Source organism: Erpetoichthys calabaricus, chromosome 7 (assembly GCF_900747795.2).
Source record: "Erpetoichthys calabaricus chromosome 7, fErpCal1.3, whole genome shotgun sequence".
NCBI classification, from domain to species: domain Eukaryota; kingdom Metazoa; phylum Chordata; class Cladistia; order Polypteriformes; family Polypteridae; genus Erpetoichthys; species Erpetoichthys calabaricus.
In genome coordinates this window covers 82,669,076-82,693,355 of record NC_041400.2, presented here as the reverse complement: position 1 = coordinate 82,693,355, position 24,280 = coordinate 82,669,076, and the positions used below count along the sequence as shown (strand labels likewise).

At 38.2% G+C, this 24,280-nt stretch overlaps 1 protein-coding gene across 1 annotated transcript in view; it reads left to right on the top strand.

The window, feature by feature from the left end:
- The window catches only part of rusc2 (RUN and SH3 domain containing 2), a 329,699-nt gene that overhangs the window by 121,874 nt on the left and 183,545 nt on the right, over positions 1 to 24,280 (top strand). The window lies entirely within an intron of this gene.

Here is a 24,280-nt window from a genome sequence, read left to right as displayed (position 1 = left end):
TAATGCATTTCATCATGAAAATGATATCAAGTATTTATCTTAGCATTCTAAATTTTCAGAAAGCAGGAATATCATGAAGTGAATGGATTCTGTATGGTGATCGCTGTCTCCTCTTAGTGCGGAGGAAGTCAGTTTAAGAAGCGTAGTGATTAACAACTGGGTCGGGGAACGCAACACAAAGCATTTAATGTGCTGCATTAATTTATTACGGGATTTGACAAAATGTAGTAAATTAAACATTGATTTTAGGAAGAAGTTTAGTTTACGGCATTCTACTTTAATTATGAAGTAAACTATGAGAATAAAGTGGAAATGTCGACTTTAATCTCGACATAAACGGCGAGAATAAAGTGGAAATATCGACTTTAATCTCGACATAAATGGCGAGAATAAAGTGGAAATGTTGACTTTATTCTCGACATAAACGGCGAGAATAAAGTGGAAATGTTGACTTTATTCTCGACATATAGTTTGTTTTTTTCTTCCCTGTGTCCATATTGTTTTTTCCTTCACCGTGGCCCCAATACGATTCCATAGGGCTATACCACAAATAGCATTATAAATGCAAGTTGCAGGTTTATTATTTATGCATATAGCTTAGCTTGAAGCAAGGTCCATATTAATGCAGTTTGCCTAAATGATGGTTCATTTGGTAAAGATGTCATCACCAAGTTGCACTTGTTTTATTTTATTTTAATTTGGTGAATACTGTGTAATGCACCTGGGCTTAAAGTCTTGAAGTAATAGTGCAACTATCAGTAATAATACTATTATTTATTTTATTGTTATTATTTATTAGTTTAAATATTATGCAGTTTAATGATGATAAAGTTGTTTAAAAAGTCTTTAACGTGTCAGTGGACAGAGATTGTTAACATTAACAGAAAGTGTAGTTGGTTTACAAAAAATATTTACTATTTATTTCTTTTCTAAGACATATTCAGTGCAATACAACTTTTGACAAGCACTTCTGGATATTTTACTAAGTCTAAATGCCTCTTTGTATGGTTGAAAATATGTTGTCAAAATTATAGTTTAAGTTTTTGCAAAATTTGTTCAATAAAAAGGTTCTATATTTTGACTGCATCTGTCATGCAATGTGATATCTTCTCCATTAGTGCCACCCCCTTGAAAACTATCACTTTATGGGGCAATGCAAACCTGTATTAATACTTGTGTGCACATTAAAATGTTTTTTTTTGTACAATGTACAATACTCTTGACAGTGGAATAGGTTATTCTTAGCCAGTAATTGCAGTGGAAAATGTGGTTAACATCCACTCATGAATGGGGAAAAAAATACCGTTGAATACCGTGAAACCGGGATAATTTAGAAAAATACTGTGATATAGAATTTTGGTCATACCGCCCACCCCTATTGTGCTGCCAAGAAAACCTGAAGTGTCTAGCTGCAGTCACTGTCAGTTGTGGAGCTCCATGCTAGACATGAAACACAAGTCCTCCATGCTAGCTCATTTTTATCACTTGCTTTACTTGACCGCTGTTTTGTCCTGGTAGAGTAATATTTTACTGTACTTTCCCCTTTTGTATTATTAATATGTAGCCTTTATCAGAATGCCTCAAATCTCACAGACTTAGCACTGTTTATAAGGTATTTTACCATATAACTTCTCCCCAAATTCCCTTCAATTAGGTGTAGTAAAAGACAAGCAGGAGTTAAGTTACACTTTAAATAATGTATTATTGATAATATGCATAAATAATAACAATATGCAAAGTACATTTGAATATTGGCAACCATACAACCTGATAAATGGTGAAGTGTAGTTTCAGGCAGCACACAGACTTGTTAGTTGCCTTAACTAGAGACATTTTAAGTATAATTTTGTGGTCAGCTTTCTTCAGAACAGGCCATATGCCTGTCTCAATATGGCTGCCGAGCTGTGCTTTTCATTGTGTTGTCCTTTTCAGTTCATGGTGTGAGATGGTCTTTCATCAGTTTGGTAAGAGAGAGAGAGCAAGGTAAAGCAAGCAAATTTATAGGTTTTCTGTCCAACCCCTAGAGCCAATAGGATGCCATGGTACTTAAAGGCTTCTGATACAAGCCAGTTCCAAACAGCCATACTTCAGACCAATGGGGGATAGAACACCTTCACACTTGCCATCCAAACCATATGTTAAGGTAAAGCTTGGCAGTTAGGCAGCCTGGCTTTCCTGTGGGGATTGACTGGAAGTCCTGCAGAGAAATATTAGCCAAACTTGTTTGAGGCACTTCCCCCAACCTTGTAGTAAAATTACAAAGAGACCCTGCCCTAAAAGGGAGGAAGGGGTTCTTAAATCATCAAACCATTGCTGTTATTATCAATAATGTAACACTAATAATACATTGCTTTGTCTAAGTTACAAATAAAGACACAAAATATTTATCAACTTGTATGCAAAATTTTACATCACAACAACCGCCAAATTTTTTTGTCAGATAACCGCTCCACAACCCTAATCGTAACCACTGTACATGCAAATGCATAGCATAACATTCAAATTTTGAGCGTGGATGTCACATGTTTCATGTCTAGCATGGAGGTCACCTTTTTCTTGTTTAGCATGGAGCGCCAAACTGTATAGCATCTGCAGGCACATATTCTTGAGCAAATCCAGGAAAAGAAAAAATGGTTCTTCCTATTCTACCTTCCTGTTTCCACTCTAGGTAATGTAATGTTATTAAAGAGATAGTCTTAATTATTGCATACAGTTCACATACAACATCATACATTATACACATCATACATTATCTTCAAAGAGTAAATTTGGTATTTTCCAAATTTAAGTTACTTCACAATCATGGCGTTTATTAATATACTATTGCCATTGTGTTCGAAAGTAAAGGTTTTTTTTTTTTTTATAAATTAAAAAAACACCTAGCTAATGTATAGGGTAAGTCAAAATTATGTTAACATTTGAATGGCGGAACAATTGGCTTGGTTTGGATATTTGTTATTTCGGCTAGAATCCAGCAGCATTCCACATAAACATGCTTTTGCACCGCTGTCAAGCTTGGACGACTTGGATGTGGTACGGGTGCATCCTGAGGTCTTGTGTCAAGATTTGCCACATTGCTTTTTGCAGAATCCTTGTTTCCAAACTGCACCATCTGGATGACTTTGATGGACTCTGAAATATGGCTTGCTGCACAACAGCAGTGTTCAATTCACTTCTACCTGTTCTGGTCCGTCACGCATTTCCTCTGTAGTTGTCTGCTACTGATCCAGTCTTCACAAACTTTGTGTAGACACGATAAATCGTTAAACAGCTTAATGGGTTTTGTCCTGCAAGTCGTTCTGCAAACTTTTGATGAACTTCAGTTGGCAAACGATACACTTCCATCAAGCCTGCAACCTCTCTTCTTTGCTCTAGTGTTAATCTGTCATCCATGGTGAACATCTATCTACAGAAGAAAAATAATCCATTAGTGTTAACATAATTTTATGTTATATATATACTGCTCAAAAAACACTTTGAAAATACATCAGAGGGGGCGGCATGGTGGCGCAGTGGGTAGCGCTGCTGCCTCGCAGTTGGGAGACCTGGGGACCTGGGTTCGCTTCCCGGGTCCTCCCTGCATGGAGTTTGCATGTTCTCCCCGTGTCTGCGTGGGTTTCCTCCAGGCACTCCGGTTTCCTCCCACAGTCCAAAGACATGCTGGTTAGGTGGATGGCGATTCTAAATTGACCTAGTGTGTGCTTGGTGTGTGTGTGTGTCCTGCGGTGGGTTGGCACCCTGCCCAGGATTGGTTCCTGCCTTGTGCCCTGTGTTGGCTGGGATTGGCTCCAGTAGACCCCTGTGACCCTGTGTTCAGATTCAGAGGGTTGGAAAATGGGTGGATAGATGGATGAAATACATCAGATCTCAATGGGAAAAAATATGCTGGATATCTATACTGATATGTGTTAGGAATGAAAGGATGCCACATTGTTTGATTGAAATGAAAATTATCAACCTACAGAGGGGTGAATTCAAAGATACCCTGAAAATCAGTGTGACAACATTAGGTGGCAGGCTAGTCCATTTTGCTGAAATTTCATTGCAGCAACTCAAAATCATACTCCGTAGGTTGTATGGCCCCCACGTGCTTGTATGCATGCCTGACAACGTCAGGGCATGCTCCTAATGAGACGACGGATGGTTTCCTGGGGGATCTCCTCCCAGATCTGGACCAAGGCATCACTGAGCTCCTGGACATTCTGAGGTGCAACCTTGTGTGTCGTTGGATGGACTGAAACATAATGTCCCAGAGGTGTTCTGTTGGATTTAGGTCAGGCGAGCATGGGGGCCAGTCAATGGTATCGACTCCTTCATCCTCCAGGAACTGCCTTCATACTCTTGCCACATGAGGCCGGCATTGTCGTGCACCAGGAGGAACCCAGGACCCACTACACCAGCATAGAGTCTGACAATGAGTCCAAGGATTTCATCCCGATACCTAATGACAGTCAAAATGCCATTGTCTAGCCTGTAGAGATTTGTGCATCCCTCCATGGATATGTCCCTCCAGACCATCGCTGTCCCACCACCAAACTGGGCATGCTGAACGATGTTACAGGCAGTATAACATTCTCCATGGCTTCTCCAGACCCTTTCACATCTGTCACATGTGCTCATGTGTGAACCTGCTCTCATCTGTGAAAAGCACAGGATGCCAGTGGTGGACCTTCCAATTCTAGCATTCTATGCCAAATGCCAATCAAGCTCCATGGTGCCGGGCAGTGAGCACCGGGCCCACTAGAGGATGTCAGGCCCTGAGGCCAACCTCATGAAGTCTGTTTCTGATTGTTTGGTCAGAGACATTCACACCAGTGGCCTGCTGGTGGTCATTTTGTAGGGCTCTGCCAGTGCTCATTCTGATCCTCCTTGCCCAAAAGGAGCAGATACGGGTCCTGCTGATGTGTTAACACTAGAATTACCAAAGCCTATGAAAAAACTCATAAATCCGTCCACCTTAAATCCTTTCGCACCTCTCCATTAACGTCTTTTGTCTTGTAAGTATGTCGATAAGCAGCAAGCAGCCTGCTATCACATCACTCAACCACCGCACAAAGCTTTCTCAGCTCGTCTGTGTACCTGTGTGTCAGTTGCTTAGAGTTGTATAGAGTTCCAGTGAATTCTCAAGCCCAGTGAATTCTCAAGCATATAATATTAGATTGGACACCCTACCTTTTATCATTGCAGATCAATGTAAATACCTAGGGGTAAATATCACAAGTAAACACAAAGCTCTTTATCAACAAAATTTCGCCGTCTGTATGGAAAAAATTAAGCAAGACTTGCATAGATGGTCAACCCTTCATCTCACCCTAGCTGGAAGAATTAACGTTGTTAAGATGAATGTTGTTCCTAAGCTTTTTTTTATTTCAAAACATTCCAGTATACAGTACTGTGTAAAAGTTTAAGGCAGGTGTGAAAATATGCTGTAAAGAAAGAATGCTTTCAGAAATATAAATAATGATTGTTTATTGTTATCAATGTACAAAATGCAAAGTGAGTGAACAAAAGAAAAATCTAACTCAAATCAATATTTGGTGTTACTACCTTTTGCCTTCAAACCAGCATCAATTCTTATAGGTACACTTGCACAAAGTCAGGGATTTTGTAGGATTCTAGTCAGGTGTGTGATCAACCAATTCTAAAAAACAGGTGCTAATGAGCATCAATGTCACATGTAGGTTGAAACACAGTTATTAACTGAAACAGAAACAGCTGTGTAGGAGGCTTAAAACTGGGTGAGGAACAGCCAAACTCTGCTACCAAGGTGAGGTTGTGGAAGACAGTTTCATGTCATGGCAAGATTGAGCACAGCAACAAGACACAAGGTACTTATACTGCATCAGCAAGGTCTCTCCTAGACAACGATTTCAAAGCAGACTGGGGTTCCAAGATGTGCTGTTCAAGCTCTTTTGAAGAAGCACAAAGAAACGGGCAACGTTGAGGATCGTAGACGCAGTGGTCGGCCAAGGAAACTTAGTGCAGCAGATGAAAGACACATCAAGCTTATTACCCTTCGAAATCGGAAGATATCCAGCAGTGCCATCAGAACTGGCAGAAACCAGTGGGACCCAGGTACACCCATCTACTGTCCGGAGAAGTCTGGCCTGAAGTGGAAGAGTTGCAGCCAAAAAGCCATACCTCCGACATGGAAACAAGGCCAAGCGACTCAAGTATGCATGAAAACATAGGAATTGGGGTGCAGAAAAATGGCAGCAGGTGCTCTGGACTGATGAGTCAAAATTTGAAATATTTGGCTGTAGCAGAAGGCAGTTTGTTCGTCGAAGGGCTGGAGAGCGGTACAATAATGAGTGTCTGCAGGAAACAGTGAAGCATGGTGGAGGTTCCTTAAACGTTTGGGGCTGCATTTCTGCAAATGGAGTTGGAGATTTGGTCAGGATTAATGGTGTTCTCAATGCTGAGAAATACAGGCAGATACTTATTCATCATGCAATACCATCAGGGAGGCGAATGATTGGCCCCAAATTTATTCTGCAGCAGGACAACGACCCCAAACATACAGCCAAAGTCATTAAGGACTATCTTCAGCGTAAAGAAGAACAAGAAGTCCTGGAAGTGATGGTATGGCCCCCACAGAGCCCTAATCTCAACATCATCAAGTGTGTCTGGGATTACATGAAGAGACAGAAGGATGTGAGGAAGCCTACATCCACAGAAGATCTGTGGTTAGTTCTCCAAGATGTTTGGAACAACCTACCAGCCGAGTTCCTTCAAAAACTGTGTGCAAGTGTACCTAGAAGAATTGATGCTGTTTTGAAGGCAAAGGGTGGTCATACCAAATATTGATTTGATTTAGATTTCTCTTTTGTTCTTTCACTGCATTTTGTTGATTGATGAAAATAAATGATTACCACTTCCAGGTTTGAAAGCATTCTTTGTTACAACATTTTTTCACACCTGCCTAAAACCTTTGCACAGTACTGTACATCAATAAGTCGTTTTTTAAGCAATTAGATTCAACAATAACCTCATTTATTTGGAACTCAAAACATCCACATATCCAAAGAGTGACCCTTCAAAGACCTAAGGCAGAATGTGGCATGGCTCTACCCAACTTTCAGTTTTATTACTGGGCAGCAAACATACAAGCTATAAAAACCTGGTCACAAATAGATGAACATACACAGGCTTGGTCCGCAATAGAAGTTAAAGTCTGCAGTACTTCTTTATATTCCCTGCTTTGTGCCCCAATAAATGCAAGTTATCGCCAATATACTAATAACCCAATTGTGCTTCACTCACTCAGAACATGGAACCAATGTAGCAAGTATTTTAAGATGGAGAATCTTTTATCTTTGGCACCTCTGCAAGAGAACCACCTCATTCAACCCTCGCAAACATATGCAGTTTTTAATATCTGGAAAAGATTTAGGATTAAATAGCTTAGAGATCTTTATATAGACAACATCTTTGCATCCTATGAACAATTACATTCCAAATGTAACTTTCCAGTTACACATTTCTTTCCCTATGTTCATATTAGGAACTTTGTTAAACAGAACCTGCCCGATTTTCCTCATCTTGCACCCTTCTCCATGCCGGAAAAAATATTGCTCAATTTTGAGGACTTAAACACTATCTCTGCAACATATAAAATTATTTTACAGTCCTTCCCTTTCAAAGATCCAAGGAGACAATGGTAAAAAGATCTCTTAATCATTATATCAGAAAAGGAGTGGAAAGTAGCAATACAGAGAATTTGACCTCCATATGCGTAAAGCATACAATTATTCAATTCAAAATTATATATTGAGCACATCTGTCTCGCTTAAAACTGTCCAAAATGTTTCCAGGGCAAAATCCAACCTGCGAATGCTGCAATCAAGTCCCAGCCTCACTGGGTCACATGTTTTGGGCCTGCACCAAATTAACATCATTTTGGACCAAAATTTTTAAGTGCCTCTTGGACAGTCTTCGTGTCACAATCCCTCCTAACCTATTAACAGCTGTGTTTGGTGTTCTTCCAGATGGGTTTAAAGTAGAGAAGGACAAACAAATTGTGATTGCATTCACTACACTTTTGGCACGAAGACTTATTTTACTAAATTGGAAGAATCCTAATTCTCCTCTTTTAAGTCAGTGAGAAACCAATATTTTATACTATTTGAAATTGGAAAAAATCAAATTCTCAGTTAGAGGATCTTTATAGAACTTTTTCAAAACCTGGCAGGATCTAATCAATAATATTTTAGAATAAGTTCTTAAAGCACAGAGGAAGCAATTCTCTCAAGACGTCTCCGCATTTCTTTCTCTTCTCCATTCATCTCTATTGCCCTATTAAACTAATCAATTTAGGTATGTTTACAAGCTTTAAGGTTTACCCCATTGGCCATGCTCTCTTTCTCAGGGGTGGGGGTCGATTTGTTTTCAATCCTATTTTTTGTAAAAACTGATCTATTTGTATGGAATGATTACAATAAAATTAATAAAATTACTATATTGTTACTTGAAATACATGCATTTCATGTGTGTTCCGTATCTACAACAATCTGTGTAAACACATCGTTAAAACAGAAACGTTTTTCATGTTTTAGCAGTAATTGACAAAATATAGACATGAAGCGTATAATGTGTGAAGCCTGAAGTCCAGATATCAAATTAACACTTTCACAAAATGTACAAGGTAACAAGAGCAGGTCTTCCCTTATTACTGTGTATCTTGGGCGGAGCAATTGAGTCTAAAACCGTATTACAAGAAGAATTAAAATTTAAGACAGAATCATCAATACCATTATTTTGGACATGCACATCAAGATTAGAGAATATGGTTTTAAAATCGGATATAATAGAAGAATTTAAAAAACGCGAGCAGCGTGGGGGACAGCTAGTAGTCAGGACATCAACAGTAATATTCAGATCCATCATTATAGAAAAGTGAAAAGAAGAAAAAATACCGACATGTTGTGTATAATGTGTAAATCCTGAAGTCCAAATATCAAATAAACACTTTCACAAAAGGTATAACAAAACAACTGCATGTTTATTCAAGAATATATCCAAAGAAAAAAATCATTCAATTTACATGTTCCTTTCAATGAGTTAAAACCCAGATCCAAACAACATCAGAGGTAAGAACTGCTGCCTTGTATGAAGAGGTTGTGAGTTTGAGTCCGGGTTATTCCTGTTTTAGTTATGTGTTCAACATTTCTTGCCTCGCATTTCCTGTCATTCAACAGACACAGAACACACGTGAAATGTACATATCCTAAATAACGATATATGATTTACTCTATACAATTCCTAACACCTCACTGCCACATAAAGAGATTTCAGCGTCTGAGTTGACTTCAGCTGTGTCACTGGGGAAATGAGTGAGCAGGCTGCCTGCTCCAAGTGCTGATCGACACATTTGCAAGACAAAGACGCTGATGAAGAGGTGTGAAGGAATTTAAGGTAGTCTGGGATTACAACTTTTTTTGTAGGCTTCAGAGATTCTAGTGTTAAAAAGATTTTTAAGTTTCCTTGTATCTGTCACTCCCAGATCATTAAACGGTTGGGAAACAGCAGATAGCCTTCTAATATAATATTACAAGTTTTCCTGGAAAAAGCACACTTTTTTCTAGAATTATTTTAATTCCCGAGAGTTTTTAAAACTAATTAAATACATTTATTAAGATTCACAGTAACACGTTTCGGTTAGTAATCCATTGGATCATTTCATCCGCATAGAGAGACTTCTTGTGCCATTCCTACTCTTATAATTACTTTTATTCCTGGGTTTTGCTGATGGTAAATGGCCAGCGGTTTGACATAATTTGCAAATTGAGTTTTATGTAGTGGATATCCTTGAGGAGTTTCAATTTCTAATCTAAAAAAGTCTGTGGTTGTATTGATTACCTGCACAAGAGTTCTTGCATACATAGAATGATGCCATCCTGTTGCAGTTGTCTTGACCAGCACATGCATCTGTTGAAATGTGTAAACAACTGTTTAGCAGAGCTGCGCAATTGCACAGCAGGACTCAGATTGTAGCACAAAATTTTCCATATTTAAACTGCACTGTAGAAGAGATGTGGCTAACCTTAGTTAAAATGAAGGCCAAAAATTCCCTGAAGTCTATTCTTGTGATCTAATTAATACACAGATTCAGGAAATGTTTAATATTTGACTCATTGCCACACATCAAGGCTAACTGCACATGTATTCAGCTGAGTTATGCAATTATTCACAGGGTGCAGCAGTGAATGAGCGCACAGAGATCTGTGTTATATGCTTGATGGAAGTGCTTGATTTGCCCAGTACTCTGTAACAGCACTTACCTGTTTGATCCTTTCAAAGAAATAGCAGTGTATGAATGCATAAAGGTACATACCAGCAAACCCACATAAGCTGTCCCTGTCACTACCCAATTTTCCTATGTAGCAAGGACCATGATAATAACAATAATAATACATTTTATTTATTCGTAGGTGCCTTTCTAAACACTCAAGGACACAGAACAAGATAAAACAAACATTATAAACAAAACTAATATACAAAATTTAAAATCAGACAGAGCAATTGTAGTCAAAGAGAAAAAGCAGTCTTAAACAAATGAGTTTTAAGTTTAAGTTTAGATTTGAAAAGTGAGAATGAATCAATATTTCTAAGCTCAAATGGTAATGAGTTCCAGAGCTGGGGACCAGAGCATTGGTGGTAAGACGGACAAAGGGGACAGTCAAGTGGATGGATGAAGAGGATCTAAGGGTGCGGGAGGGAATGGCAATATGGAGGAGGTCGAACAGATATGGAGGGGCAAGGTTGTGGATAGTCTTAAAAGTTGACAGAAGAATTTTGAATTGAATACGGAACTTAGCTGGAATCCAGTGAAGCTGCTGCAAGATAGGAGTGATATGGTGACTAGAGGGGGTGCTAGTAATGATGTGGGCAGCTGAATTCTGGATCAGTTGAAGCTTATAAAGGGATTTGCAAGAAAGACCAAAAAAATGGAATTACAATACTCCAGACGAGAGATGACAAGGATAGCAGTGGTGTGGGGAGTGAGGAAGGGGCGAATGCGATTAATATTCCGCAGGTGGAAATAGGCAGTCTGGGAGATGTTATTGATGTGAGACTGAAAAGATAGTGTACTGTCAAGGATGACACTCAGACTCTTAACCTGTGGGGAAGGGGAGACAGAGGAATTATCAATAAATGAAAAATGATCAGTTTTGGATAATGTTGATTTTGTACCAATGAGGAGAACCTCAGTTTTGTCACTATTTAATTTAAGAAAATTTGAAGAAAACCAGGATTTAATTTCTGCTATGCAATCAATAAGCGAGGAGGGTGGAAAGGAAAAATTAGGTTTGCTAGTGAGGTAGAGCTGGGTATCATCAGCATAACAGTGGAAGCTAATGTTATATTTACGAAAGATACTGCCAAGGGGAAGGAGGTAAATAATGAAAAGGAGGGACCCCAGGACAGAGTCCTGTGGCACACTTGAAGTAACAGTGGTGGGTTGGGATGTGAAAGTTTTAAGCTGAACAAATTGAGTGTGGCCTGAGAGATAGGATCTGAACAAATCTTGTGGTGTGTGGGTAATGCCAATTGAAGATAATCTATTAAGAAGAGTAGTGTGACAAATAGTATCAAAGGCCGAACTCAGAACAAGAAGGACGAGAATAGTGATTAAACCAGAATCGGTTGCCATAAGGAGGTCGTTAACAATTGTGATAAGTGCTGTTTCTGTACTATGGAGGGGGTGAAAGCCAGACTAGAACTGTTCATACAGATTATTTTGAGATAAATGAAAGTGAAGTTAAATAGCCACTATTTTTTCAAGAATTTTGGAAGTGAAGGGTAGATTAGAAATAGGACGAAAATTACTGAAATTAGTAGGATCGGCACCTTGTTTTTTCAGTATTGGGGTTATTGCAGCAGTTTTAAAAGATGAAGGAACAGTACCAGTAGTAAGAGAAGAGTAGATTATAGCAAAAATAAGGGGAACCAGAGAGGGGAGGCAGGCTTTAACTAGAACTGAGATTTCTGAGAAAGTAGAAAACTGAAAAGAGGAAAATGGGTGAGTAGGTGGATGAAGTTGAAGTGAAATACTAGAGGAATCCTTACCGAGAGACTGGTGTATCCTCTGGATTTTTTCATTAAAAAAGGACATAAGGGAATTGCAAAAATCAGTTGAATAAAGGTGAGAAGGTAAAGAATTCGGGGGTTGTATGATATTATTAAGCAGTGAAAATAATGACTTGGCGTTACCTTCATTAGAATAAATAATTTGAGTATAATAGTTCAATTTAGTTTGGGCAATACAGTCCATGTAATGAAGTATATGGTTTTTGCACACCCCTTTGTGAACAAAGAGTCCAGCCTTTTTATACAACCTTTCAAGTTGCTGGCTTTTGAAAGCCAAAGTTCAGGCGTGAACCAAGGAGCAGAAAAGGAGAAAGAAACACATCTAGTTTTTAATGGAGCGAGAGAGTTAAGAATACCATTAAGTCCAGTGTTATAGTGTGAAACCAGTTCTTCTGGAGTGGATAAATTATGAATATCCATAAGGGAACCAATACTAGAGGAAAGAAAAAGTTAATATTCTTAATATTACGGAGAGACATGAGACGGGAAAGGTTAGTATTGGAAAGAGCAAGTTTAACATTGAATGAAATTAGAAAATGATTAGTTATGGGGAGTTCATCTGCAGTACAATCAAGCGAGGTAATTCCAGAGCAGCAAATCAAGTCCAAGATATGTCCTTTAGAATGGGTGGGAACAGGCAGGATGTAAAGTCTTTAGTAATAGGGATATTGATAATAACCATGTATATATTGAAATGCCCCAGTAGTATTACGTTTGATGAAACAGTAGATAAGTCTGTAAGAAAAGTCGTTCAGAAAGTCATTATTTGATTTAGGGGTCCGGTAAACTGTTCTTAATTATAACAGCAATAATAGTAGGAGTATGTCCAGTTACATTACAAACGAGATTTAAAGGAGCTGAAGGCAGGAACAGACAACGGCAGGACTTTCCACTTCTCACAATACATTAATGCGAGACCTCCTTCCCGGCCAGAGCCACAGGGTTGACAGATGTAAGCATATCCCGGGGGAGTGGATTCGTTAAGTTGGGAAAAGTCATGAGGTTGTTGCCATGCCTCGGTTAGACAGAAAAAGTCAAACTTACGATCAGTGAGGAGATCGTGGATGAGATCCCCCTTATTCTTAAGTGAGCGGATGTTCGACAGACCGAAGTTGACAATGGCGTTATCGCATTTAGCAATGGTGTTAGCCAACCTGGCTAGGCTGGCTAAAACACTGTGGTCAGCGACCCTGCCTAAGTTACATGGAGAGCGTCGAGAACTGGACCAGATGGAGTTTATTATTTTCGAAGTGTCGGCCTGGAGACTCCGGCGGAACCCACGGTGGATGTATCTCCAACAGGGGAGGAATACGATGTCTGGGTGGAGATACAGCCCAGCCCAGTCAGTGGAGGCTCAGACAGGTGGAAGCATAGTCGAAGGAGCTTCGCAGCTGAGTACTGAAGCAGGCCCGTTGCAGGTTGGATAGCGAGCGACAGGAGGGACCAAACAAACACAAACCAAATAAATATCCTACTGGTCCACATTGTAAGCGAAGATGCAGACTACTCAGATGTCCGGAGAACAGAGCCAGGTAAGTATCAAAGCAGGGTTAGGCTGATAATAGTCCATACACAGCCAAATCACCAGTCGAGCTAGAAACCAGTCTAGCTTTAAATGACTGAAAAATAAAACTCAATGAATAAATCTGCCCAAAATGAAAACAGTTGCTTAGTCCGTTAAATCATAAGTTAATCACGAAAAAGTTACCGTTGAGCAGCGGTGACCAGTCCCGCCAGCATTCGCTCAACCGGAAGTTTTCCTCTGATATGCTTAATCTTATGGTGAAGACACAATGTACAAGAAATCTATGCAGAACAGTGTAGTTTTTTTTTCATGATATGGTCAGCTAACGTATGCTACAAAGAAACATATACTGCAAGTTTTGTTTTTTTTTTAATTCATGTGGGATTCACACAGTAAATGTTTCATACATGCATGAAGCAGATCGGGCAGTACAATAAATTATGAAGTGGAGAATGTTTAATGCGTGCATACCTGATCGTTTAGTAACAGTGCTGCTACAGCTCTGTGATGGAACACTTACCTCATAAAGCATCCTGGGACACTGGAAGAAACTTTGTATGTCTTGGCTGCATGGTGAGCATTCAGGAATTAAGTTACTAAACAAAGTTATTTAGAAACTTTTTGGCAACAATTCATTGTAATTGCAAAGCACTTATGTTATATTCATTGGTAAACTAATAATAATGGCAAACTAATAATAAACCCATAACAGATTTTGCCCATTTCTTGTTTGCAAAACTGCTCAAGCTCTGTCAGGTTGAACGAGGATTGAGAGTGAATTAATTTTTCTAATCCAGGCCCAAATTCTCACACCAGAACATTAACATTTTTGTTTGTAAGTCATTCCTCAGTAGCTTATAGTATTTACAACGTTTGCATGCTTTTTACTTTTTTCGTGCTTCTCAAACACAAGGTGACTGAAATTCTTTGTCCCCGAATGAAAAGCACTGTATTTATCTGATAGATGCAGGTGTTCGTGGCAAATCTTAGACTACATTTCTGAGCGCTCATCATTAGTTTCAAGCCATGGTACCTTCTGGAGCCATTTTTTGTAGAAAATTCATTTCTTACACTCTGTTTCTGGCTTAGACTAGCGTTTCTTCACAGGTGGTGAAATGCCAAAGTAATCACTTAAAGTTTTGCTACCATCTACAATTAGGTATTTTTTGGTTTTATCTTGTAATATTCTCTTATATGACTTTAAAGACACAATTAGATAAAATTTGTTATTACTAATGTTTTTATTTTCTTTAAAAGAGATTTACTTCATGTTTTGAGTGAGGATGAAAGTGTAATAATACACTTTATGTTCACATGTTTCAGAATACTAACAGTTTAAAACTAATATAAGTCTAAACAGTGTTCAACTTAAATTGTATAATTTAAGAAAAATGTTGTTACTGAGCCCTGACTTTAAACTTTGGTCTTTACTGGTAACATGCCAATTCTGTCTTTTGCTACTCCACCTAATGGTTTTTCAAGTTAGAACAGTCATATTACTAAATAATTCTGAAACTGTACAATATTATGCAGTCTGCTGCAGGCATTGCATTAGAAAATAATTACACAGTATTTTCCTGTCATTTTGAATGGCTGCTTCTGTGGCTATTTGCTAACCTAATGGGTTTTGATGGACCTCTTGGGCAGACTGTACCATGTCTCTTGACATGAAGATGTCAAAGGTGCACTAGTCAAGAATAGGGGTTTCCCAAGGTTTGGTGCTCTGCCTTCTCCTCTTCTCTCTATTCACTGGGCCATCTAGTTCCATGGTTTTTCTTATGAGTGCCATGCCAATGATACGTAGCTGTACCTGTCATTTCATCCCGAAGACCTCACCGTATCAGCTTGAATGTTTCACTGATAGTGCAACCTTGACAAAGGAACACCATCTTCAGCTGAAGCTGGCAAAGATGGACCATGTTCTTATCCTAGCTCATCCATCTATTCTGTGCCCTGTCTTTTTTCAGCTCAGCTCATTATCACTAAAAGCCATCAAGTCTGTACTCAACACTGGGGTGGTGATCAATGACCGTCTGTCCTTTAGGGACCACGTTTGTACGGTCTCTCAGTATTGAAGATTCATTCTATGCAATATTGGAAAGATCAAACTGTATCTGCCAGAATATGCAGCACAACTACTGGTTTAGGCTTTGGTCTTGTCACATCTGGATACTGCAACTCTCCACTAACAGGAGTACTGACATGTTTCACCAAACTGCTATAAATGATTCAAAATTAAGCAGTACATCTGGGGCCTCATGTATAAACGGTATGTATGCACAAAAATGTTGTGTACACCACTTTCCGCACTCACATCGTGATGTATAAAAACTAAACTTGGTTTTGCAAATTGGCAGCACCCAGCATCAAAGCAGTGCCGCTATTCCAGTGTGGTTTCCCTTTATTTTTTAGATTCATATTCCTGACGTGGCCTTGTCAAATACTCTGAAATTAACTGCATATCATTTTCGTTAAAGGCATCTGATTGTAATCAACCTGTAACCATATATATGATGTACATATATATACATATGTTCATGTAATGGCCAAACTATTCCAAAAACCACAGCCACTTTAGTGTTGCACCACTCAGAGTATTTTAACCCACTGTATCGGAGTGTGGAATTACAGCTATACAGCAGCTGATCGGAAAGCTCTAGCACAGATTGTGTCAAGAGCAGAGAGAATTATCAGGATACAGCTTCTTGACCTCACTGTAAACTTGAATTACAGTTGTAATGTTGCACAACGTAAGCCACTTATGCTTTCATATTATATATTTTTCATTGTTTTTTATCCTTTTATTATTATTATTATTTTTGTTGTTATTTTACCATATTATAGGAAAATAAGTTTATGGAGATTTGCATATTGAATCTCATTGTACCATACAATAAGAATAAAGGAATTCAGTTTAATTCAATAGAAGAGAGCTCATATTTACAGATGATGATGACTGACTTCTAAGTCAATTTAGATTTCTAGGCCCTATCTTCTTGGAGCTCCTAATATCATTTAAAAGATGAGATGCAGTAAAGTATATATATTACATTATACAGATACATTTTTAACTTCATTTAAATAATGTATATTGGTAATGATTAAATATATGAGCAGCGGTAGCAATGAGCTGATGCCCTGTTCAGGGATTGTTCTTGCCTCGCGCTGTATGCTTGCTGGGACTGGCGCAACCCTGGATGGATAGATGGATGGTATAATTAAACATGTACTATGAAGATATTTCAATGTTCCTTAAAAGTTTTGAAGAATCTGAGTTCAAAGCTTGCAGATGGCTTAACATTTATTAAAGATCTAATTGTGTGGCGATTGGTTATTTGGAGAAAGAAAAGGAAGGACAGGAATCAGGGGTTGGTATGTTTGAGAGAGACAGTACTGCTGCAATAAATTATTTTATTGAGGGTCGTGTACGCAGTAAGCATCTTGCGGGAGGCAGGAACAATATCTCGAAGGGGCGCCAGCTTGTCCCAACCTTATCTTCCTCACTGTGTCTCAGTTTTTCTTCTTTTCTATGTACCTTGATATCCTTCCTTATGACACTCAGATGGTGCGCTACGACTCGCCTTTTCATGGCGACTTTGATATCTGACCAGTTCTTACTTATTTCGGGCACTGTACGACTTTCTGAACTTGAACTTTTGAGTTTCTCCACCAATCTATCACTCAGTCAACTTCCTTTTATTGTTTATATCACTGCTTAAACCAACAAATAGTAAGTTTTTCCTTGCCTCTACTTGGTATTTGCTGAAATTCTTCTTTTTCTCCAGTGCTTTTGCCATTTTCTTTCACAGAACGCAAATCATAATGGGCTATTTATATTGATTTGCATATTCAACGAGGTGTAATTCTGGGAGGAGTCGGGGTGGTGTGGCAGGTGCGTGCACGATCATTACTTTTCATGCTGACTGGGATGGAGTGGAAGAACGTGGAAGTTGGCGTACACAGATTTATGCATCTGGATTTTTTGTGCGTACACACATTTCTGCTTTTGTCCGTATGCTATGTTTCAGTGTGAATTTTACGCATAGCGTTATGCATGAGGCCCCAGGTCTTTATGGCTTGTATATTTGCCACCCAGTAATAAAATTGAAAGTTAGGTAGAGTCATGCCCCCTTCTGCTTTAGGTCATTGTTGAGTTGCCCTTTGAATGCATGGAGGTTTCAAATTTCAAATAAATGAGGTATATTTGACTCTAATTTCTTAAGAAATGATTTGTTAATTTTATATGAGGATGCTTTGAAATAGAAAAAGAAGCTTAGGGAGCATATTCATCTTTGCAGTGTTGATTCTCCCTGGTAATGTAAGATGGTGGGTAGACCATCTGTTCATGTCTTGTTTAATTGTTAAAAAAAAACTTTATATTTACTTGTGTTGTTTACCCCAAGTTAATTAAACTGATCTACTAAGATAAATGGAAAGGTGTCTAGTCTAATATTGTGTGCTAGAGAGTTCACTGGAAAAAGCACACTTTTGTTCATATTCATTTTGATCCCAGATATCTTTTGAAATTCTGCTAGTGCTTTTAGGACTATTGGTGTGGAATTTTGTGGGTCTGATGTATATAGTACCATATCATCAGTGTATAGTGATATTTTCTGTTCAAGTCCTTCTCTGGTAATCCTCTTTATCTCTGATGTATTTCGAAAGTAAACAGTCAATGGCAATTGCAAAGAGCAATATTGATAGGGGGCATCCTTGTTGAATACCACATTCTAATTTGAAGTAGTCTGAAGTAATGTTGTTAATACAAACTGAGGCCACTGGACTGGTATAAATTTGTTTGATCCTTGCACATATGTTTGGGCTGAACCCAAATTTGTGCAATATGGTGAATAGGTAGTCCCATTCAACCATATGAAATGCTTTCAAATGCTGGGATGTTAGATTTAATGGGGGAATATATTACATTAAACAAGTTTTAAAGATTATAAGCTAAGTGTCTGCCTTTAATAAATCCAGTTTGTTTTATGATATTACCAAAGAAACCACTTTCTCAGTCCTTTTACCTAGAACTTTGGAGAGTATCTTAATATCACTATTCAGAAGTGAAATTGGTCCATATGATGCACATGTAAGTACTTATTATTAGAAAAGTCGGTAGGTATTGTTTGGCAAGATGTTTGAAGTAGAATTTTGTCTTCTCTAGCTTCTATGAGCATTGCTAATAATAGTGGAACAAGCTTATTTGAATTTTGTTTTAATAAAATTCTACTGGGTAGCCATCAGGACCTGCTGCTTTCCCACTTTGAAGTGAGTTTATAGCATCAAGTAATTCTGAGAGTGTCAGAGTTTAATCTAGTTCCTCAACACTAAGAGAATCTAGCTGTGATATCAGTAATGCATCAAAAACATTAGATTTTCTTATCTTCTTCTTTAAAATGAGTGTAATAAAAGTACTTATAGTACTTTCTAAATGTGTCGGTTATCCTTTTATGGTCAATGATTTTATCTCTGTCTGTGTTCGTAACTACTGCCATTGCATTGTGGATTTCCTGCTTGTGGATTTGTTGAGCTAAGATCTTGTTAGCCTTCTCTCCATGTTCATGATAATGATGTTGCGATTTAAAGATGAGTTGTTCCATTTCTTTAGTTGTCAAAAGGTTAAATTCTTATTGCAAAATCTGTCTTTTCCTATAAAGTGCCTCATTTGAAATCCTGGCATATTCTTGATCTACTCTGGCGATTTTGTTGATTAACTGTGATGCCTTCTTGGTTTTCAAATTATTTTTGCGAGAAAAGTATGAAATAATCAGGATGCAGTTGTCTCTAGAAAGTAATCAGTTTGCTTGAATGTAAATTCTGTACAGTTTTCATCAGCTAATGACAGGGGGTTAAGCCGGCATCTATGAGATGTGTGTGTAGGGCATAATGATTTAAGGTCCATGATCAGATTGCCATTATCGGAGATAACAATAGCATCATACTTGCAAGTTTTGATGGTGGGCAAAAATTATTGTATATGAAGAAATCAATTCTCGAGTAACAATTATGTACTGGTAAGATGAAGGAATATGGTCATAAATTTAGATTTAAAAATCTCCATGGGTCTGAGAAGTTATGATTCATTACAAATTGTGTGATTATTTTTGCAGTATTAGATGTTAAATTAGATGTTATTGCCACTGTAGCTGAAGACCTATCCAGGTCTGGATTTAAAATACAATTAAAGTCTCCGGCTATTATAATTTTAGGAGTGTTCGTATTAACATTCTGGATGAAATCATGTCATTCACATTAGGTGCATAGACATTTATCAAAATCAATTTAGTATTAAATAAATTACCTGTCATCATGACATATCACCCTTCAGGATCAGATACTACGTCTGATACTACAAATGGAATTGTTCAGTGTATTAAGATTACCACTTCTCTTTGCAACTGAAACTGGTTCTTACTTATTAAGTGAGTCTTCTGTAAAAATACTATCTTGGCATTTAGATCTGTTAGGTGAGAGAAAACATTTTTTCTCTTTAAATCGTGACTGAGACCTTTGACATTCCAGCTCCATTGGGTGTGAATTTATGCTGGCGCTATTAGTTAGGATCAGATCAGAGAGCTGGAGAGCGTGAACGTGACTGAGAGAATAAAACTGAAAAAGCTAACTTAAATACCATAAATTTACAGCTGATTTGATGCTGTTTGTTTTCAAATAATATTGCATTAGTGCAATGATGTTTTCTGATTGGTACTATTCAGGTCATCAAATGATTTCTCAAAATGTCACATATATTTGTCTCTTTCTTTTTCTTCCCGGTGCTGCGTTGCCAGCCAGTTGCTGTGTGCTGCAACAAGCTTAATTTGACGGCGATCAACACAAATGTACTGTACAGGGCATGCACAGGGTCCACTGACAAAAGAAGAGTGTTCTTTGCTCACCTTGCAGAGGAACTTCGTTGTTGCTTCTTACAAGAAAAGGCAATGGAAAAAAGAAAAAGAGGATGCAGCATCGACAAGGTTCTGTTCCAAGACCGCTACTTCCCCCAATAAAGCAAACTCATTCATTGTCAGGTGCCCCTTCAGTATAATAGTAACCATAGCATAGAGAGAAGTGTGACCCATCTGTTGTATTCTTTCCTCTGCATGTCGTGGAGTACAACAGAAACACCACCATGCACCAAAAAGTGGAGACTGGGCAAGATTGATGGTATAGCAGGCTGCTTAGGCTTATTGACACATTTACAAGACAAACGACGCTGACGGAGAGGTGTGAAGGGATTTAAGGTGGGCCGGGTTTACAAATTTTTTCGTAGGCTTTGGTAATTCTGGTGTTAAAGTTTGCAGTAAAGTTGGTACTTAAACATTTCTCCAGATCTTTTATATCCTGAAGCTGTTTCTTATTTTTCTTGTATACTGTATAAATTGCAGATAAGTTCTTCTGCGGATAATTTGGGACTTGATTTTACCGTATAATTTCTGGTATATAATGTCGGTCGTATAAGTTGGATGTGGAAAACTCATGCTATTGGTCCAAGAGATATGATATGCTAGCTCTCAACTGAGAGAGTAGCCATGGAGCACAGTGCCTTTTTTATTCAATGTATTGTGCCTATGTGACCACATGATAATACCCGAACTATTCCGAAGCAACATTTGCACTGTTTTGTGTTTTTTTTGTATCTCACACCCTCATACACCTTTATTGTAAGAGTATCCCTTATCTACGATGGAGCGTTCCATCAGAAGAAAATATGCAGCTGGTTTTAAAGTAAAAGTCGCTGAAATAGCGGAAGAAATTGGTAACTGCAGTGCTGCAACAAAATTCGATGCATCTGAGAAACTGATGTGAGACTGGAAGAGGCAAGAAGATGTAAAAAAAAATTGTCTCATTTTTGAACGGGTGTATAAGTCGGGGTTTGATTTTATGATCGATTTTTCGGGTTTCAAGACCCAACTTATACGTGAGTATATATGGTATATCCTTTTCAACTTTCTTTGTATCGCCTATGTCCTTCTATATATCACTCTTTATATCATTTACAGTATGTCCCCATTGAGTGCAGAAATCATTACCTTCAGCTTGGACAGATTGTTTCGATCTTCTCCGGGCACCGTAGACAGAGTAGCCATGCTCGGTTCCAATAGTCCTCCTGGAATCAACAAAATCATCTGGCCCACCTGAAACTGATTTTTGTAATATAGGGTTTTTATTTACCTTGTATTTTGTCCCAAGCTCTTCACTTGTATGGGTCAATTTTGTTGGGGCCTGATGTATAACACCGTGTGTAGAATTCACACTAAAACATGGTGTATGGACAAAAACAGAAATGTGCGTACGCACATAAAAATCCAGATGCATAAATCTGTGCGTACGCCAACTTCCATGTTATTCTGCTACATAAATCCCGGTCAGCATGAAATGTAACTCACGTGCACGCACCTGCTGCCTCGCCCCGACTCCTCCCAGAATATTGCATATTTTAATATGCAAATCAACATAAATAGCCCTTTTGGCTCAGTGTTTGGTTAAAAGACAATGGAAAAAGCATGTGAAAAAAGAATTTTAACGAATGCGACGTTGACGCAAGTTAAAACATACTATTTGTTGGCTTAAGCAGTGGTATAAACAACAAAAGACAGTTGATCGAGTTATACAGAGTGCAAACTCTGAAGTTCAAGTTCAGAAAGTCGTACAGTGCCCAAAATAATAAAGAAGTGGTCAAATAAGTTGTCGTGAAAAGACGAGTTGTAGCCCACCGTCTGAGTATCATACGGAAGCGTAGTAGGGTAAAGAGAAAAGAAAAAAATAGGAACACAGTGGGAAAAAAAGTCAAAATGTCCACTTGAGTCCAATAGTTTATTTTGTCATTGATGTAGAACATTGTATACTTAATCTTAAAATTGTTTAATTTTAGTTTCTCAAATCCCATCATAACTAAAATAGCACATTAAATGCTTCATATTCTATGTGTTCTTCTATGTACTCTGTATTTGAATCACTATGTGCTTCTTAAATGGGCTTTCTCTTCGTCGACAGAACACAGAATACATTACATTCTTGATATTACAGCTCTCTGAACAATTTAAATACTAAGATGTATACTTGATAAAATTTTCATGAAGATAGGAATTAAAGCACATATTACACAGGGAGACACGGTGGCGCAGTGATAGCGATGAGCTGGCGCCCCTTCCAGAGACTGTTCTTGCCTCCTGCAAGATGCTTGCTGCGCTGTGCACAACCCTCGATGAAATAATTTATTGCAGCAGTACTGCCTCTTTCGAACTTACTAACACCCAATTCCTGTCCTTACTTTTCTTTCTCCAAGTAACCAATCGCCACACAAGATCTGTAATAAATATCAAGCCATCTGTAAACTGAGAACGCCAATTCTTCAAAACTTTTAAGGAACATTGAAATATCTTTGTAGTACATGTTTAATTATTCCATCCATCTATCCATCCAGGGTCGCGCCACTTCCAGCAAGCATACAGCTCGAGGCAGGAGCAATCCCTGAATGGGGTGCCAGCTCATCGCTACCTCTGCGCCTCACATGTTTAATCATTAACAGTATATATTATTTAAATGAAGTAAAACATTTATCTGTATAATGTAATATAATACTTTACTCCATTTCATCTTTTAAATGATATCAAGAGCTCCAAGAACATAGCGCTTGGAAATCTAAATTGACTTAGAAGCCAGTTGTCATCATATATAAATACGCGTTTTATAAAGTGGCTAAGGTTGTGTCAATATTACAGCTGTAGTGCAAGTTTACAGTGAAGTGATTGTACTTACAAGTACAAGCAGTTCTAACGAACACTTGATTGAGTGCATTTATAGCTCTTGGGATGAAACTGTTTCTGAACCACAATGTCTGTACATGAAAGGCTCTGAAGCGTTTACCAATTGGGAGAAGTTCAAGTAGACTGTGCACATGGCTGAGGCAGCGTGTGCTAGATGCTGTACCCCAATAATCCTCTTTCCGATCAGCTGTGATTCCACACTCAGATACTGTGGGTTAAAATACTCTGAGTGGTGTATTGAGAGTAACAACGCTAAAGCAGCAGTGGTATTTGGAATAGTTTGACCATTCCGTGCACCATTATATGCTTACAGGTTGATTACAATCAGATGCCTTAAACATCAAAACATCATGCGCTTAATTTCAGTGTATTTGATAAAGAAGCATCAGGGATGTGAATCTAAAAAATAAAGGGAAATCACACAGGAACAGTAGCACTGCTTTGATGCTGGGTGTTGCCAGTTTGCAAAACCGAGCCCAAAACTTGCGTACACAATGGTTTTAGCTGGTGTGAGAATGTGAATGGCTTTACGCCAAGTTTATTTGATGTGAGCGTGAAAACAGGCATGTGCAACATTTTTATGTGTCCACACCGTTTATACATGAGTCCCTTGATGTTTACTTGATTATGCTGACCTCTTTTATAAGTCACTTTGGATGAAAGTGCCTGCTAAGCAAAAAAATATGTAGATGTAAATTTTCATATCATTGTTTAATCCAGATTGTTACAACAATGTAAAGATATTCACATGAAAATTTCCCACTGGGAATTTCCCATCTGTTCCATAGCATGTGAATGTAGCATAACATTAACACAAGCAAAGACATTGCATTTGTATTTGATTATCAAAGGACCTGCTTTGAAGTTTTTCAGGTATTTGCTTTTCAACTTTTCTTTC